The 17097-nt window shown below is 41.9% G+C and overlaps 1 protein-coding gene across 4 annotated transcripts in view; it reads right to left on the minus strand.

The window, feature by feature from the left end:
* Positions 1–17097, minus strand: part of LOC119650970 (beta-1,4-glucuronyltransferase 1) — a 339594-nt gene that overhangs the window by 85076 nt on the left and 237421 nt on the right. Inside the window, exon 1 of one of the 4 annotated variants that reach the window (XM_038054232.1) lies at positions 5131–5561. The exons of the other annotated variants lie outside the window; for them this stretch is intronic. The gene's annotated coding sequence lies outside the window, so the exon portion shown is untranslated. Of the gene's footprint in view, positions 1–5130; positions 5562–17097 lie in introns of those variants that run through there. 4 annotated transcript variants of the gene reach the window in all.

The following is a 17097-nucleotide window of genomic DNA, read 5'->3' on the forward strand; positions in this document are numbered from 1 at the left end:
CTGTTCCAAATGTCGGCAATAACTGTGAAAAAAATTCTGCAAATTCTGCAGTTGAAATCCGCTCGAAGAATTCTCGCCATCTATCCGTTGCGGCTCAACGGTTGGTAAGCAAAGTACCGTTCTTGTGCTTAACGCAATAGAAATGTTCGATATCCTGTGTGTGTTCGTTTCGGCTTTTGGCAAGTCGATACAGATCTCTCTCGCCATCCCGAGTGTCCAGTTTATCGTAAATATTTTTGTAATGGTCCGCTCGGGCATTCTTATAAATTTGCCAATTGGCATCGTCACTGCAAAGCCAAGTGCCACTTGGTGATCCCGAGGGTTGCAGAGCTGGATTTGTGGATCGTGTCGTTCATTTGTTTCCACGATCCTTCCATATTCATAATGGTTGGTAATCGCGTAAGTGAGGTAATTTCTTCTCACGAAATCGCCGCCATTTAATGCGCAGCTGGCCAGTGCATTCCTCACGCTGTTTTATCGGTGGCTCGATTCACAGGACGGCAATCAACGGCCGATGTTGAGGTGCGATGGTGTCATAGGGAACGACTTTGCAACCGGTGATGGTCAATAGTCCATTTGCGTTTTACTATTCCCCTTATAAAATGTAGGAAGATTAGACAATCGTTTGATGAACCATATATTCATAAGCTCGCTACCCTTGTTGCGTGCTCCGAACCCCTTTCCCCCATGACACCTGTTACAGTCTGTCTTTTCACTCACATGACCATTAAGGTCGCCAGCAATAATAATATAGCCATCAGCAGGCACGTGACAGGTGTTTTCATCGAGAAGTTACCAGAAAGCATCTTTCTCTGCATCAGGTCGACCTGTCTGCGGTGCGTAACGGTGAAGCACTCAATAGTGCGATGAGTTGATATATTGGTGAGGTTCATCAGCCGATCATTAAATCGTTCGACTTTTTAATATCATCACAGAAACCCTCTGAGATGGCAAAGCCAACACCACATATTGAGTGTAGGAGCTACCAAAATAGAGAAGTTTACAGCCATTTTTACCGCGTTCGCGCTCAATGGGCGCGTTTTTGGGACCAGACCATTGGGTTTCCTGCAGAGCGAAAGGATCTATGGCTATGGACACGTCTACCTAATAACCTAAGGGAATGGATAGAGTAAAATATAATCGATTTTGTGATTGGCACCATTAGTCCTGCTTAATTGTATCAGCGAACGTACAAAGTAGTGATTATCGTCTTTGATTGGGGCTACTAGTTCGTTCATTCATAGTACAGGCGCCAGCTGCCTCGCTGATCAATTTAATTGGCTTCATCTTCACTGTGTGTTCTATCAAAATATTAGGGATTTAAGAATCAAGTTAGGGACGTTCAATTAATTTGCGCTACCTCAGCAACACCATCCTATTTGTACCCCTGAAATCTGGCTCCTCGAAGGAACCAAGATGCATCACCTAAGTCCACTAACGGTGGAATCCTAATTGCAAACAAAGATTCACTCCGCGCCGAACCCGTCTTCTCTTCTTCTGATTCTACGTACTTATGATTGTGTTGCTCTACTTGTCTCCCAACTCCCTCCCGTTTATTGTATGTTGTATTCATGTCCCCTGTGTTTGTCCTTCTCACTTGAAATATTCCTTGATATATCCAACTCTGCCGTGTCTATGAGTTCACTTTGTATGACCATGGCGTCATACATATTTCAAATTGGGATAAATTCACGTAAAATACAAAATTTTGACATTCTATAACTTTGTTAATAATAATTGCATTTTCCTCAAACTTTCCAAAATTGTGTATTATATTATTATTTACTTAGAAGGTATAGCCTCTCCCTCACTAGACATACTTATGATGACACCATCTGGTATCTCTAGGATGCTCATCCTAGAGGAGGCTTTTTGGGGTAAATTTCTAAAATATGGTAATGAGATGGATTTTGAAATTTTGTGTAGGCACAAGATTTCAATTTTCAGATTTTTCGGTTATATAGGTTCTGCGAACTTGATCTGTTACACTTTTTGGGGCATACATTGTCAGCCCTCAATCCCCTAGGTTTGAATATCAGAAATAAAATCAGTTTTGAAAAGTACTAATCGACCCCTTTCGTTTGATATCCCACATGACCATATTCTGTAAAAAAATCACATGTATGGCCTGCGGTGACTTGGAACCGTTCTGTTCTAAAAATTGCCATTTTCGTAATCCCACCCAAACTTTCCTTTCATGCATTAATTTTCAACTCATCACAGCAATCCTCTGTTCTTACTACTCTTCCGTGTTTACTACCTCGACTACCTCTTCCAGATGCAGACTGCCTCGAATCTCTGGCCATTCTTCTTTCTACGCCTACCTTAGCTGAGTTCCTCATTGGTAATCATAAATGTCGCACCTGGGCCTGATGGGCTTCTTAACCTCTTCCGTGTTAATTATAAACAATACATTTCCCTTTCTCTGTATATAATCTTCAACAAAAGTCTCAAAGAATGCAACTTTCTTCATCCCCATCCTCAAGAGCGGAGATCCTTCTTTAGCTGTAAACTACGGTCCCATGTTTCTTCTCTCCCCTTGCTCCAAAATATTCCTTCCTACTCTCTTGGTGGGCAACCCCTTTCACGGCTGAGTTCATTTCAAGACCTGGGGGTAATCTTCGAACTTCGTTTCAAGTCCCACTTTGTTGACGTTTCCAAAATGCCCAGTTTTATCTTGCATTTCTCCTTCGACTTTACCTCAATCGTTCCTACACTTTTCAACCCCCTTACCAAAAAAATCTTTGAATCTTGCTGTGTAGTCTGGTCCTCCTTCCGCAATCGCGACTGCTGCGCTCTTGACACTGTACTAGGGCAGTCCGATAAGTACTTAGCTTTACCACCCAATGGCGCCATTACCAAAAGAGAAATTCACTATCATGTAATACGTTTCCGCAGATAGCTGCTGCCAAAATTTGAGCCAAATCAGACTCGTACTTCTGTTCTGACCGTGGGTGGAGGTGGTCATGTTCGCGGAGTTTAGAAAAGTTAAAAAAAGATAGAAGAAGGTGCCCGAGATAGGTGAGAAAGTAGGCATCTCAGAAGACCGTGTGGGTCATATTCTGCATGAAGTTTTGGGCATTTGCAAGCTGTCGGCACGATAGATGCCGCGTTTGTTCACTTCGGACAACAAGGCTGCGCTTGTTACTTATGGGACCACTTCAGAGCAGTGTTTGACACTGTTTAAGTGCAATCCAAAGGAGTTTCTACGTACTTTCGTGACCCCAAACATGGCTCCACTACTACACACCGGAGACCAAGGAGCAGCCGAAACAATGGAACCTGTCAAACGTCCTCCGAAGAAGGCGAAGACTGTCCTATCGGTTGGAAAGGTGATGTCCACCGTTTTCTAGGATTCACAGGGTATGATCTGCATCGACTACCTGGAGAAGGGCAAAACGGTCACAGGGCTCTATACGGTATTTCGGTAGATAGCACCCTATGTTTTCACTGCTTTCTGTTTGAAATGGGCGGAATAGGTCATACCACCAAACCATAACAGACGAGGGGTGATGACCGCGCTGGATCCTTTAAATTTTTTAAGAGGCTGCCGCAGACGGTTGAGCATACACCCTATGGCTTTTGTGATTTAGTTTCTGTTCTATCGTAAAAGTTTCGTCTGTGTTGCAATGCAGACTGGTTTCTACACGATCGCCACTCTAAAATTTCTCGATTTCAGAACGTAGCGATGAAATATATGGTCAGACTAGTTATATGTCTTCCAAAAGGAATCTGAAAGCGACTATTCGATAAAGTACGACAAGAAAGTCAAACATTCACGCTTAACTAGCCTAGAATACCAAAAATCCTCAGGAAGAAAATCCATTTCATAAAAAATTGTATCGCATTTGGGAACGATCTAGACGTAATGGTAAAGGTGAAAATGAAACATCGTGACTTTGGATCATAGTTCAGAGGATACTTAACAAAGGAATTCAGCTTATGATGCAGGGATTAGCCTTGGGTATCTGAGATCTATCTAAGAGAGGGACACAGACTTAACGTTTCAGTCATCGAGTTAGTTCAGGATCAACTTTCAGACCTACTTCTCCAAGTTCAAACCATGATCAAGGATCTCTGTGTCTATGTTTGTCTAATTGTTGACCAGGGTCGCCGCAAGAGGAAAGGGAGGATTCTCCGCAGGATTGGAATGCTTAGATCAAATATGCAATTGCAGGAGGTTGACATGGTTTTCATATCAAACCCGGATTTTTCTCCATACAGCTGTTAGTGTGCTCATGATGGAACTAAAGTGTCATTGAAAAATGAAAGAAGAAACAAAAACATAAGGAAGGAGACTCTAGATGTGTGAATTGTCTATATTCCATTGCGTGAAAACAGACATATATGCGCTCTAAAAAGGGATTTATATGTCAGTTACCTAAAGGTCCGCCACCGTTGCGCTCAGACAGTATAAAACACGTAGACTAGTCTATCATTCAAGCAGAACATCATCATCTAATTTGCCAAATTTGGCTTCGGCTCCTGTTATACTAAACACATTGACACCTTATTAATCATAGTCAAGTATCATTAGACTAACCTCTTCATCTGTTTCTCAACGGGAGGTCCTGGGGCAATGTTAACAAGGATAAGAGTATTTGCTGATGAGATGTTTTATTCGCAGAGAGATATTGAAAGTCCTATTTTTAGGGTTTTTATGGGATAAAAAATGTGGTTTTTGGCGGCTTTGTCAAAATGGTGTCCAGCATTAAAATCCTATTGTCATGTCTATGCTTGTGTTTCAGCCGTCTTTCCCCGGTCGCTTGGCTTGTTGGGTCCGACAAATTAGCCTTACAATCATTTTCGATCTTCTATATTGGGATTTTCTTCACGTGTAGTTCCCCTGACAAAAAAGCTGGCGTGTTTCTTCACCAGAATGTACTTCCATCTTCTGCGTTGTCTCATGATAAGATATTTTCAGATTTGTTCTAAGAAATCTAATTTCACAAACTCGAAGACAGTTTTCTTTTGGTTCTTCTGTCAGAACTTGTGGAGCCATGTGGGGTGAAACCTTTGACATATTCAAGTCTCGCTTCAAAACACTATGAACGCTTTTGCAACCCAAACCAACTGCATCTCCCAATGTTCGGCGGCGATTCTTGTTAATTTCAATTTTTACCACAGTACCTGATGGGTGCGGTGTTTTTGGTCGGCCTCTTAGATAACTGTCTGGAACCTCGCGCCCCTTCAAAAACAGTCCGATCTCTTCGTATAACTTTGAACTGCTCACGATCACTGCATCACTTAACACCAATAAATAAGGCCATGATTTCAGTGTTCATGTTACCTAATTCTGCCAAAAATCACAACATATTGTTCTTTTTTTGTGCCATGTGGACCACGGGTCAAAGGTTCACTATGTTACACTGACACTAAACTACACTAACCTATCGAAAGACACTAGACAGGATGACGCTGCCTTTGAGTCGCCGCGGAACCAGTAAAAAAAATCTGTTCCGAACTTTTTTGGCAGACCTCGAATTAGGTTCAAGTACCAGCCTACGCCGTGATTGTAAGTCAAAATTAACACTGAGAGTAGACCATGTGAACGACAACTGAGCAACTTCCAGGGAATTTTTATCCAAACTGATAATTTGTGTCAAGATCGAATAAGACACCTCTACCTACTGTACTAGAAAAACTAAAACAATTATTGCGCTGATAAAATGCTAACACCAAATTTATCGGGAACATTTTTTTTGATAGCAGTACTGTCTGTCATTTACAATATTTTAATAATCCGAATTATCGTTTGTGTCTGCTGATAATCCAGACCCAGGAAATTATCGATTAAAATAATCGATGATTTCCTAGCGTGACTAAGTATTTCATCAGAGTGAAATTATGCGGTGTTTCCAACGATTAATTAATTGAAATAATAAAACTTGTTGTTTCTTTTTCGTTGGTGTGGGTATTTATTCTTGTAAATACCGATATTTCGGGAACCACTTGTTCCCTTCATCAGTGCAAACAAGTTTGTACTGTTGAAGGGAACAAGTGGTTCCCGAAATATCGGTATTTGCAAGAATAAATACCCACACCAACGAAAAAGAAACAACAAGTTTTATTATTTCAATTAAGTATTTCAGTTCTGGAAGGTGACTCAATCGGGAACGATGGAAAATTTGTTTTTATTAATAAGCTTCGAAAATGGGGTTTCGACCAAAATTTGAGGAAAAGTGGACATTAAAGAATAGAGTTATGATATTGAAAGTATGAAGGATTGCAGTCATTTTCAGTTTGCTTTTGGTAAACTCAAGAGTATTACACTTTTCTCAGTAAGAGCCTTGAAAAACGAATAACTCTCTTCTTTTTCTTCAGCCTTTGTCCCGTTCACAAGCGAGGTCGGCTCGTCGTAATCGGCTTCGCCGTTTGGCTCTATCGAATGTCTGATCTGGGTGCAATCTCGAGGCTTTCAAATCCCCATCTAGCGTATCAAGCCACCATTGTTTAGGTCTGCCTTCTGGTCTTTTACCATCGACTTCAATGTTCAGACCAATTTTGGCAAGTGAATTTTCGTTGGCACGAATCGCGTGACCATACCATCGAAGACGCCTCTCTCGCAACTTTTCCACGATCGAAGCAACCCCATAACGATCGCTGATATCCTCATTTCGGATGTGATCTAAACGTGTGACGCCACTAGTACAACGTAACATCTTCGTCTCCATTTCCGCAAACGAATAACTGAAGAGTTAATATCAGGGGAGGGGGGAAGTATCAAGGGAATTTCATCAAATTTTATCACTAATAAAAGGAGACACAAAATGGATAACACGATACAGTTGTGAATTGTAGCTTACTATGATACCTCGTCTACGACAAGAGGAGCAGAATCTGCGCAGTCCAAATCTTCAGAGTCAGCCCGTAGCGTTCACCAAGGATATCAGGTACCCCACCTTACAGGCAGAGCCTTCTTTGGAGTCTCCCAACTGGGCTGTAACTAGAGTTGGCCAATTACAAAGAGAATGTCTCTCCCTCATCTTCGATACTTCAACTTCATGGTGCCCTATAAGCCAGTGTTTCCTTCAAACGGCCGTAGCCCACTGCAAATGATCACCTTGAAATCAGGAAATCCAGTCTTACAAGTACCTATTGCGATTTCAACACACAGCCAATGCCTGGCAGATATCCAATTCCGCACATCAAGGGTCCACTTCTAAAGATCTATGGTAAAGCTATCTTTTCTACAATATACTTTAAAGAGGGATGTTGTCAGTTCCCAGTTGCAGAAGATATTCCAAAAAACAGCAGTAACTAACTACGATTTTGCTTGCCTGTATTTCTTAAAAACACAATCCAGATGTTCTAAAGGTATATGTACAGCATTCGCGGATACCTACACGATGGTGCTGATTTGTTCATCTCATTATGGACAGTGCAGGAACAAATGCGCATCCTTTCAGAGAACACAAACTTAGCCTTAACTAGGATAAGTGCATGTTTGCAAAAGAAGATACCAATTCCTGAGACTTTACAGTCAAGGCACCTGATTTCAAGCTGTCGTCCAAAAAAGTCAAGGCTAGCTTAGCGTATTTCAGGCCAAAAATACTGTCTAACCTCCAGCACTACCTAGAAATCAAAAACTATTTTAGAGCGAACATCCCCCAAGCAGCCCAAGCACAGGACATCGCCAGACGGTACATGGGCTGGTTGAAGCTCGAAAAATTCCATATCAGAAGCGACTATTGCAATCTCGGCAAAGGGACATAACCCTGGCACCGAATTTTCTTTTTACGATCCTGCTCATACATATATTAATACTCCATGATACATAGCGTATGGAAAGGTATTGATGGGTTCATCCGGTGGAGCCGAATGGGTATAGGGAGCACATTGCATGAAGGAAAGGAAAGTTTATATAATAGTTCCATATTATAGCGAACGCCAGATACTCAGAACTGAAATAGATTCTAACCGGAGCGGAAAAATAAAGTGTTTTCGAACCAAACCCTGAAGAGCCGCCCATAATTTGCATTCGGATACCACTTCCAAAGTAAACTCTACAAGAATCTTTTGCAGCAGATTAGACGGCTAGAGCCGCATGTGGAACTGTCATTCTTTCGAACCACGCTGGATGTTATGCACCAGTCTTAATACTTTAATAGGGACTATCTCCACCACGGCAACTAAGTAAACCTATTTCAGCTAGGGATTGAGCCTGTAGCGACCCAAAAGCAGGGACCATTGTACAGTAGAAAATATGACCCATAGTTGAGATGGCGAAGTAGTTATCAACTTTCGCGTAGGTTTCCATTGAACCAGACGATTGTCCAGAGAACGGTAGATAACACTGATTATGAAGGAAAAACAGGCCTGGAAAGAAATCTAAAGAAACCTGAAGTGAGTGTCTTTCTTACCTTGAAGGGAGTTTGCTCAGAGACAATTGGTTTTGGTTGGTTGGTTTGGTTCTGAGTCTCTAGAGGGTTGTGATGGGGCCGCTGAAAAACTTTACTGACATGCACTCATTTCACCATCATTCAGGGGCTATTCCTTCAGCAAAGGAATGACGTAAAATTATCTTACTATTGAGACCATAAGATTGGTTACCAGTTTGGTTAAAAAAAATGTGAGAAATGCGTCGGATTCGGCCAATGTAACCAAATTTGAAGGCCCTCAGTGACAACTAACATTTCCAATTATCTAATGGCTTTTTCCTAACGTGAACTCGTTACAAAAAATCCAAAAACAAGACCCAGGGGAGGATGATACCGAACGCAGGCGGTGTGCGGTATTTTTGCGATTGATTCAGGTCTGAGGAGGGGAGAGAAGAAGGGGACAATTTCTCACGGGTCCGAATTTTTGGAAGGACTGAAACAGAGGCACACAACGAAATAGCTAAAGCTAAAGGGATAATAGAGGAGCCTACCTAATTTTCGCCTCGGTCGAAATTTTCTCTCTGCGCACCTGCAGTTTGGACATACGGCAGTCAATTATGGGAAAGAGCCCAGAGAATCTCAAATATTGAGCTCCTACAGCCAGTCTAATTGAAGATATTAAGAAGAAGAACGTGTCCGGATAGCGCAGTCGAAATCTCACTGGTGGCAGGCGCTGGATTCTTGTGCAAGCTTCCGTAAAGCCATGATACCCTACCTAAGTCCATAGTCCTTTACAGTATTCAGTAGGATTCTTCGAATTTTCCGGGAAGACCAAGGTATTATTAGAAGGCCTCCCTCAGTACTGACAGCAAAAAGAGAATAGGCTTCTGCAGGTGAAGGACTGCGACGGCAAATTAGGACAACTTGGGAAAAAGATAGATGGAGGCGAAGGCTAGATTTGTACTGTCATGCCATCCATACATACATATGATTGGTTCCTCTGCAAGTAACTACCCCGAAAATTCCAGCAGCGTTCCTATCCCCTAGAATACTTGTGAAACTTCAGGATTAAAGCGGATAATCTAGTAATATCTACATGACGGTATTCAGAAAAAGTTTCAAAATATACAAATTTCAGAGCAATTTGTGAGGAGTAGATACTTTCAAACTGGTTTAAGATACACAAGTTAGGCGTTAATTTTCTTGAGACAAATATTTTCTCATAGGACATACCTTAGATGTCATTCATCTGACAATATCCAAATTTTACCACTAAACATATTTTTTTTATGATGATGACACAGCTTAGGGATGCCAAGTTTGGGGTTGGAATGGGAGAGGCGTTGAGCGTGAAGGAAGTGGCGATGCGCTCCTTGCCTAAACATCTGTATTTTGTAGTCAAACAGGAAGACAGAAAATAGTAGTCTGTTCCACATTCGAATAGTTCGAGTGAAGAAGGATTCGTGGTATTTCACGGTGCGACTAGCACTGACCCTTAGAGTATGGGGATGACAGTGGCTGCTTAGCTGGATGTTGCGTTTAGGAGAGGCTCTACAAGGGATAAGACCTGATATTTCCTGGGAACAGTGACCGAGGAGAGAAAGACATCCAGTATTACGTCTATACACAAGGGCTCAATTTGTGATATAATGGTCACATCACCGATGAGTTATAAGTTCTTCGTTGAACTTTATCAAGAGCAGACAGTGCAGTTATACCCGTGAGAGTTGTATTCGAGTCTAGGTCTAAAGTGAATCTTGTAGATTTGCGCTAGGTCGAATGATGGAAAAAATATTTTTCGCAACAATTCAGAAACCCCCAAACATTTCAATGTTGCCGAAGATGTGGTCGGTCCAGCTGAGCATACTAGGGATGTTAATACCCAGTATGTTAAGTGAGAGTGAGTCGGGAATATTCCCACCATCGACAAGAAATTATTGTGAGGAGGGGGTAGCACATAGTTTATTCGAAATAAAAGAGGATTGGGTTTTAGAAGCATTGAACTGAAGACGATTTGCTTTGTCCCAAGCAATAATGTCTTCATTCAATGACTGAAATATTCGCTCCCGGTTGGCACGTAATCTGCTACGACCAGAGTCAGCCAGCGAATCAAAGGAATACGCGAAATCAAGAATGCTGTCATTAGCAAAGCTGTGGATTGGATTGGAAGTGCTACTTGAGAGGTCATTAATGAAGATGAGAAAGAGGGTAGATGACAGAACAGTACCTTGAGGTAACCCAGCATTTTGGGTATGAAGTTCCGATTCAACACCGTCCAATATAACTCAAATGGCACGACCAGTGAGGAAGCTTTCAATCCATTCGACAAGCTTGTTATCAAGACCAAATGTGCGATAATAGGACAAGGTGCAACACTCTGTCAAAACATCAAGGGCAACAACTTTGGTCTCGTCATGATTATGAAGACAATGATTCCATTTTTCCGTGAGAAGTGTCTTGAAGTCATCGGCCGGGCGCAGAAGTAGCCGAACAGATAGCAAGTGAGTATAGTGAAGGAAGTGATACAGCGTGAGAACGCCAATGAGAGTCCAAAGCCGATGGAAGAGATGGTGCAAGAAGCTGAAAACCGGCAGGAGAAAGCTGATAAATTGCAGTCCAGTCAGGATATTCGAAAATCACAAGAAGTGACCAGTCAGGTGGTGACTACAGAGGAGGAACGAAACTGCTGTAAAGCAGTAGACCATGAAGAGGTCATAAATGTAGGTTTAAAATGGCAGTAGGAGGCTATGCGAGAAGGTACGAAACAAGAAGAAGTTTGTGAGCTTACCTGGCAGAACAGTGCAAAGCTGGAGGAGATGACTATTCAAGAGGCGATAAGTCAGCAGACGGAATGTGAAGTGGCGAGAGGCGAGTGACAAGAAGAACCTGAGACCGTTAAGGACAAAGGTAGCAACAGGCATACGCTGGACGACAAGGAATCAAACAACAGTTTACAACTCGCTTAGTGACTTGAAGACAATGGTTCACCGAATTATAAAAATGATGAGCATAACACAGTTTTTGGGATGATTACCGTGAAGAAAACGAAGTGATAAATAGAAGAAAACTGAAAAGTAAGGAGGATTCACGAGTGAGTATCGTAGAGGGATCCAGTAGTGTTTACCATTTGCGAGTTACGGTAGAGAAAAAGTTGACTTTCAAGCGAGTACGGCAAGGCTCTGGAAAAGTAGAAGAAGTAAAAGGAATAATTAGTTTGGAGGAGCAGAACCAAAGACGAAACTGGACCGAATTAATGCTTGAAATATGGATAGCTAAGGTTAATATGGCAAAACGGCAGAATCTTCTGCAAGTGGGAAGATACGTGTTCAACGTTTCGGAAAATGAGGGTCGTAGAGTCGTAGAAATGATGATTGTTGCTTTACGAGTAAGGGACATTACTTCGGGATATCATGAAATAGTAACCAGTGAGCATTTGGATTACACCGGAACTATAGCGAAGAACGAGGGGCAGTTCTATTGGGCTACATGTTTAGGATCAGATTGCGTAAGATTATGTGATCAACATGAGCTTGCAAAAAGGTCGAAGATACGAAGACGGAGGGAGATGCTGATATGTCAGCTTGGAACTACATTCGAACTGGATTTTATAATTAAAGCAAAGTCGTTATCAGGACGTAGCTCCTTGGGGGACCAATTAGTATTTTTCGAGATTCGACAGCCCTGGGAGGCAACCGCTTGACCAGAGCTGTGAAGAGAGACACGTCCCGGGGTGACCCCATCTCTTTGGTGCTCTGGTTAATAGTAATGGACGAAATTTGACGAAAAGTGGACAACAGCGGGGTGAAAGTGGTGGCGTATGCCGACGACTTGGTGATATTAGTGTCAGGGATGTTTCCGTTCATTATGAGCGACATCATGGAAGGAGCGTTGCGAAAGGTGGAAAACGAAATTGGAGGAAGATTTGTATAGACTTCTATGCCTGCAAGAGAACCTTTGCAAAGAAATGGGGTCTCCGGTCGAGGATCCTAGGAGGATCCTAACGTACGGATCTATTATATAGAGGCAGGCTTTGAACAAAAAATACAATAGGATGGAGCTTAATAGAATTCGAAGAACCGCGTGTGCAGGTGCTCCTGGGGCTCTGCAGTCCTGCCCGGCAAATGCTCTCAATATACTCCTTCACCTCCTTCCCCCCAAGAACTATGCCACACGCAAGCTGAACTTCACGAGAAACTTTCCTGTGGACTTTCTAACCAGAGCAAAGTGGAAGACCGGCGGCGTGTTTCAGAGTTATGACTCAGTATTCTTCACCGATGGATCAAAGATGGCCTGGGGTGTCGGCGCGAGGGTTTTCTCGAATACCCACAGTATATCCAAATCGTATAGTCTCCCAGGTTTCGCCAATGTATTCCAAGCGGAAGTACTGGCGACAATGGAAGTATGTCGATGGCTGGAACGAGATTCGATCCCCAAGCGTAACATAGCCATTCTGACCGACAGCCAAGCGGCCATCAAGGCCTTGTACTCAGCGACGGCATCTTCCAGGCTGGTGGGACAGTGCAGAGACGCGCTGAACCGTCTGGGCAGCACACTCAAGGTCACCCTCCTTTGGGTTCCTGGGCGTTGGAGCATTGAGGGGGATGGGCGGGCTGACGGGTTGCCCAAGCGAGGCTCTACTCTTGGCAGCCCTTCGGTGAATACAGTTTCGCTGGCGGCTGTCAGGGGCGGAGTCTACTCGCACTATCTGGCAGCCGTCAAGGAGTCAAGGAGAAGGAGAATTTGGCCCGCTTATAATCTAGCCCGATCACGAGAGCTCCTGTGCCAGACGCGTGCAAATGCATTCAAGATTACGGCGGTCTGTACTGGGCAAAGGCGACCATGCCGCCAGGCTCGGCATACCCTGCAATTCGCATTGCCACAGCTGCGGAGAAGGAAGGGAAACCCTCATGCACTTTCTCTGCGATTGCCCAGCTCTAGCCAGAATCAGGCTACGGATACTGGATAAACCCTTCTTTGGTGACCTCAGAGAGATTTCTAGCTGTAGGGTGGGAGAGCTGCTTTCCTTCGTGAATGCTACGGACTGGTTCTGTAGATTCGAGCCGACTAGACTCTGCCCTACTTTCATAACAGCAGTCACGGTTTTAGGAGTTTGTGGCATCAAAACGGCGCATCACAGCGCTAATTGGGTTCCTCGTAGTGGCCACTAATACCGACCTACCTACCTACCTACAGCCCAAGAAGGATGATAAAATAAAGTCGCAATCGAAATTGGAAGGACTTCGTTGGAAAATTAAGGAATCTCATGACGCTGTTAACTAAATTAGGCGAAGTGGATAGATGTCAGACGAAGGTGGAATTGGAGTACTTGGAGAAGTGGTCACGATTCGGAACACCATACAGATAGCGATGATTCTCTTTTCAGGACGAACAAGTTTAGGCGGTAGGCAGTTTGACGAAAATCACTTTGTTTAGTGCTACGCAATCCAGTGATACGAGCCCACGTAAAGCATTCGTAACAGTATCATAAATTATAAATTTATATATTACTTTATAGCGTTTTTGGAAAGTTCCGTTCACTCACCCTTCAATTTGTATAAATCGATAAGACCCAGTCTGTTCGTAATTACCTGCAAATAAAAGATATTGCATTTATAAATGTGTATGAGTTAAGATATCGAGAAAAATACAACACTATATATGTATATATATTTTCTAGGCCATCAATTCTCCATTTATTGCTTTACGCTTGCTCCAGAAAAATAAATTTAAAAAAAAAATTGAAGTTTTAATACTTAAAATTAAAATTTTGTCAGAGGTAATCATGTATTTGATATTGACAAAGATACACATTTCCCGGATATATGCTCCCTAATATTCGGACTGATATAAAACAAGGAGAAAGAAGTGGTTCTCGACATACGAGTAAACACCAAAAATAGAAACACTAGCGAAAGGAAACGACGGATATTCTTTCATTTATTTTTCTATGCATTGAAAAGTCAGTTTTCACAGTTTAATATTAAAATATAGAAATGGTAAGAGCCAAAATAAGATATTTTACATAATTGTCGCTTTACTTTCAGTCAATACTACTTGTGTCAAAGCAAAACAAACTAACAAAATTAGCTTCAAAAAACAACTCCTAATTTCCGTAAACAATTTTAAAATTCGCATCACCTGCATGAACCGTAAACTTGATATTGCAAATGTGAACCTTCTTGGAAAAAAAAGTATCTTTCACCGACTCATTTGCATATTCCAAAAATCAAAAGCAACAATAAAAGCGGTAAAAAAACCGACATTCCAAAATGGTTTATCTTTTTATCACTTGTGGAAGCGTAACAATAGCGCATTTCGGGACAGGTTAATTTTTTAGTTGCAATGCATTTTGAAGAAATCTGAAAAAAATTATCTTTTTTTTCGGCGCATCACGAACTGCATATACCAAAATCAATTGAATGAAACCATACCAGAGGCGAACCTTTCGTATATTTCATGAGTACTGCTGACATGGTTATGAGGAATTTTTGTTATTTATATTTCTTTTTGGCGTCCGTCAAATAAATAGTACGTGTTTGAGTGGAAAATAATGTAAAAAGTATGGTAATAAAGGTTTGATGTGTTTATTGTTGAATAAGGGCGATGACCTTTACATATGTGCTTATTGGTTGAAATTTGGAACATTAGTGCGAATTATTAGATATGATTCTCATCTTCTATCTCTTCTCATCTTCGCTCTGGAAATTTACAAGTGGAATATACGCCTCAAATCATAAGAAAACGTTCAACAATTCTGGTATGTAAGCAATGAAGAGATCGCTAAGGAACTTCCAATGAATCACCAAACAAACACCTTTTAGTTGCCGCGATTTTAATCCAAAATGTAGCTACTTTAGGGTAGACCCCTCCCGCAACCCAAAGATCCTGTTTTCTAATTATACAATTTCTTTCTTTCCTTTTGCATTTATCATTGTAATGCTAGCATGCAATCGGATGCATTTCTAACTAGCGTTTCAATGCCAGCAATAGAGAAGCTTTTGATTATGCAATGTTGTTTAGCATAACTGGTCAATAACCTGATGAAAAGGAGACGCTGTTGATGGAATACAAAGGGATAGGATTTGCTTTTGACCCGGCAGATTTTGTAATCACCTGAAGGAAAGGTTTTTCAGAACCGACAGGGAACTCGAAATAAAGTTAACAAAGAATGGAGGCGAAATTGTTCAGATCAAAAATCATTGTGAATAAGTTGAAAGCAAGAAAAATCTATTGCTTATACCCTGTTTTCTGTAATGAAGGGTAATTACTGAATTTTATAGAGAACAATGTTATCTATGTCTAAAGGAAACTTATTCAACTTGGTCAGATGTCGCGAACGAGACAGGATGAGGAAATTTTTGGGGAGCTAGTTGGTGGAATATTAGTATTGCCTAAAAGCTTGCGGAGGATAACATCCGGCCCCGGAAGCATTGAAGGCGAACTGGACGTTCGACACTTCGAAAGCAACACAGGAATTCCGTTGCAGAACAAGAGAATTTCCAGTTTCCGCGGTTTCATCGACGTTGGCACAATCCAGGTGTAGAAGTGAAGAAACTTTATTTCCTTGCTCATTACCTTTGTCCCTTGTTTTTTTTCGAGGGTGCTCAAATAACTTCATAGAAACCCATCGTAAAAACATTCCATGAACAAAATTGCTTCACGCATCATCGTAACTTAGATAAGGTGACGTTTTACAACTGGCATTCTTTGTGATCAACACATCTGAAATCCAAACTTTACCGCAGAGTCGTCTACCATGTCATCCTCTATGGTTCTAGTAGGCGGCTTATCAAAGAAAATGAATGGCGCCTCGCGGTAATGGAGGTGGAGATGCTGCATCGGATCAGTTGCGTAAGATGCCATCGTCACATCCGAAATCGGTATGGGGTTGTACAGATTGTGGAAAAATCATAAGAGAGGCGTCTTCGATTGTATGGTTATGTAATTCGCGCTATGGAGAACTAACTTGCCATCAAAGTTGTTGAGAAACCACCAAAAGTCTGGCCGAAATAACGATAACTTAATGCGCTGGATGGTGACTTGAAAACTTGGCCACTCCATCCAGCTCAGGCCCTTGATCGAGTGAAATGGCGCAACCGATCCAAACGAGCAGACCTGCTTCAGAACTGGATAAAAACTGAAGAAGAAGAAGAGTACATTTTTTGGTATTCTGGTGTTAATAAGCTGCAAATGGGGGATTTCTGATTTCGTGTACAGTCATTGGCGATACATCTCCTAGCGAGGGCTTGAGGATCAGACAAACCTAGCTAAAGTATCAACAAGGAAATTAGTGGAAATACAATGAATGTCTTCGCTTTCGTGGGAAATGATGATATTAAATAGATCCAAGACAGACAGGTAATGACTGGAGTGTACCAACCGCTAAGTTTCTTGTGCCACATAACGGTTGGTACACCCCAGTCATCACCTGTGAATTAGCTGCCAATTCCCAAGGCCGACCGCTTAGAAATTCACCTAGCTATGCTGCCTGTGCCTCGTAATAAAAAAAGTGAAGTATTTACGAGAGTTGTTTCAAAAATAAGGTACCTACATTTCTTAAAGCACAAGGAATTTTTTAATTGAAAAAACCAATACACTATTGGAAACGTTGATTTTTAAACTATTTTGTTACGATTAATCCACTTTTGCATTTTCGCCTCAAAGAAATCCGCCGACAACCCGTTGAGAAACCTGGAAACTTCGTCTTGCAACTTGTCGTCTGTTTCGCGCATTGTCGTCCCTCTAGGCATAAACTCGATAACCAATAAACCACGCC

Source organism: Hermetia illucens, chromosome 3, assembly GCF_905115235.1.
Source record: "Hermetia illucens chromosome 3, iHerIll2.2.curated.20191125, whole genome shotgun sequence".
In the NCBI taxonomy this organism is placed as follows: Eukaryota; Metazoa; Arthropoda; class Insecta; order Diptera; family Stratiomyidae; genus Hermetia; species Hermetia illucens.